This window comes from Myotis lucifugus, unplaced genomic scaffold, assembly GCF_000147115.1.
Source record: "Myotis lucifugus unplaced genomic scaffold, Myoluc2.0 scaffold_589, whole genome shotgun sequence".
NCBI lineage: Eukaryota > Metazoa > Chordata > Mammalia > Chiroptera > Vespertilionidae > Myotis > Myotis lucifugus.
In genome coordinates, this window is record NW_005871637.1 from 69522 (window position 1) to 72363 (window position 2842).

The window sequence follows — 2842 nt, forward strand, 5'->3', positions numbered from 1 at the left end:
GGCAGAGGCAGACTCCACCCCTGCAGTCTCAGTGTTGGAAATGAGCAAGGCACGCTCAGGCTCTCCAACAGAGAAAAGGGAGCTCAGAGAGTCTGATAAACAGAGGCTCAGAAGTCCATCCTGTCGGCTCCGGTTGGGAGTTCCTGGGATGTGTGGTTTGCAAATACTGATGCTCACCTTGACCCCACAGCTCCCAGAGAAACCTGCTCCTGGAGGCAGGCACAGTGTTTGCTCTCCACACTTTTCTCCAGCCAAGGGACAGTGACTCAGGACCCAGGAAACCGACGAGGACCAACTCAGCACCCACTAGTGGAGTAGCACTCACTGGTGGGCTGAGCCTCAAAGGAAATATAGGAGGAGGAAGACGGGCCCCAGCCTTCCGGGGCTTAAGTAGGAGATACAAAAAAACCGGTGAAACTTCACGTCCTCAGAAATTTTATGTATTAGAATACTAATGGAACTTGGAATGATATTAGGTGCCCTTAACTGCCCTGTTTTCATGAGGAGTTCATTTCAACCCGGGGGGGGAATAACAGAATTTCATCTCATTAGAATCAACTGTAGTTACATCAGGGCTCTGCTTATTTTGTTTCTTCTTTTTTTATATATAATTCTTTATTGCTGAAAGTTTTACATATGTCTCCCTTTTCCCCTCATTGACCCCCACCTCCAGCCTGCCTGCTTATTTTTCCTTTCTTTCTTTCTTTCTTTCTTTCTTTCTTTCTTTCTTTCTTTCTTTCTTTCTTTCTTTCTTGCTTTCTTTCTTTCTTTCTTTCTTTCTTTCTTTCTTTCCTTTATTTCCTTTATTTCTTTATTTCTTTATTTCTTTTATTCTTTTATTTCTTTATTTCTTTATTTCTTTCTTCTTTCTTCTTTCTTCTTTCTTTTTCTCCTCCTCCTCTTCCTCCTCCTCCTTCTATTTTTGTTAATCTCATCCAAGAATATTTTTCCCATTGGTTTTAGAGAGAGTAAAAGAGAGTAAGAAAGAGAAAAACAGTGTGAGAGAGAAACATCAATGTGAGAGAGACACATCGTTTGGTTGCCTACTGCACATGCCCCGACCGGGCAGGGGATCAAACCTGCAACCCAGGTACGTGCCTTTGACTAAGAATTCAACCCGAGACCCTTCAGTGCGAGGGTCGACACTCTCGCTGCTGAGCCACCCCAGCCTGCTTATTTTTCTTGACCCCAGGGATACCAAACTGTTGGACAGGCCTCCAGGGGGAAAGTTATCTCCAGCAAGTGGTCTGTAAACAGCTCCTCGTGAGCCTCTCTCCTAGACATGAGTTGCATAGTGTGGAGAAGGCCAGCTCATTGGCTTTAAAAATATCTGTCCCTGTTTGCTCTGACACAGAGTCTCCACTGAGCAGGCGAGGGACTGGGTCCTGGAGAGGAGGTGACTTTCCCAGGCCATGCAGTGAGTTAGGCTGGGCGTAGAGGCCACCCTTCCTGACTAATGCCTGGAGCTGGTTGGTCCTCTCTTCCTGCTGATACCCCTTAGAACAGAAGTCAGACCTTGTGAATTGGTGACTGGAGCACAGAGTTTCCTCTGCAGCGGTTCTCAATCTGTGGGTCGCGAACAATGAAAATACATCCTACATATCAGATATTTACATTATGATTCATAACAGTAGCAACATTACAGTTATGAAGTAGCAACGAAAATCATTTTATGGTTGGGGGTCACCACAACATGAGGAACTGTATTAAAGGTCGCAGCATTAGGAAGGTTGAGAACCACTGCTTATGCAGTGGATCTCAACCTCTGGGTTGCGACCCCTTTGGGGTCGAACGACCCTTTCACAGGGGTCGCCTAAGACCATCGGAAAACACATATATAATTACATATTGTTTTTGTGATTAATCACTATGCTTTAATTATGTTCAATTTGTAACAATGAAATTGGGGGTCACCACAACATGAGGAACTGTATTAAAGGGTCGCGGCATTAGGAAGGTTGAGAACCACTGGCTTATGGGATGCTGATGTAGCCAGCCCACTTCAGCCATTTACTACATATTGATTGTGTGTCTATTATGGTCTGGGCACTCTTCTAGTATCTTGAGATTAATTTGCAAACAAAACAGACACAAGTCCCTACCTTCATGGTGCTGACATTCTAGTGTGTGTGTGTGTGTGGGGTGTGTGTGTGTGGGGGGGCAGATATAAAGCAATAAACATAATAAAGAAGCATGTGATATAGCATGTGAGAAGATGATACATGTCTGGAAAGAAGAAAGGAGAGCAGGGTAATGAGGATCAGTAGCTTGGGGTAGGAGTCATGTTCTTGTTAATGCTCTTGAAAACCATGAAGCTAAATTAGCTAATTGAGGGAGTTAATCTAGATGGGGGAGGGGGAGGGGAATGAGGCCTTTTTTCACAAAGATGGCACTGAAAGTGAAGAAGGAAGTTCCTTCCCCTCCCAAAGTCAAAGCCAAAGCCAAAGCCAAAGCCAAAGCAAAGGCTTTGAAGGCAAAGAAAGCAGTGTTGAAAGGCGTCCACAGCCACATAAAAACGAAGATCTGCACGTCACCCACCTTCCAAATATCCTCGGAAGAGTGTCCCCAGGAGAAACAAGCTTGACCACTGGGCCATCATTGAGTTCCCCTGACCACCGACCGAGTCAGCTGTGAAGAAGATAGAGGACAACAAACCACTGGTGTTCATTGTGGATGTCAAGGCCAACAAGCACCAGATCAAACAGGCCGTGAAGAAGCTCTATGACATTGACGTGGCCAAGGTCATCACCCTGATCAGGCCTGATGGCGAGAAGAAGGCATATTTTGACTGGTTCCTGACTATGAGGCTTTGGATGTTGCTAACAAAATTGGGATCATCTAA

The 2842-nt window shown here is 45.2% G+C and overlaps 1 pseudogene; it reads left to right on the forward strand.

Moving 5' to 3' along the window:
- Positions 1-2386: 2386 nt before the first annotated feature.
- LOC102425932 lies at positions 2387-2842 on the forward strand (annotated as a pseudogene).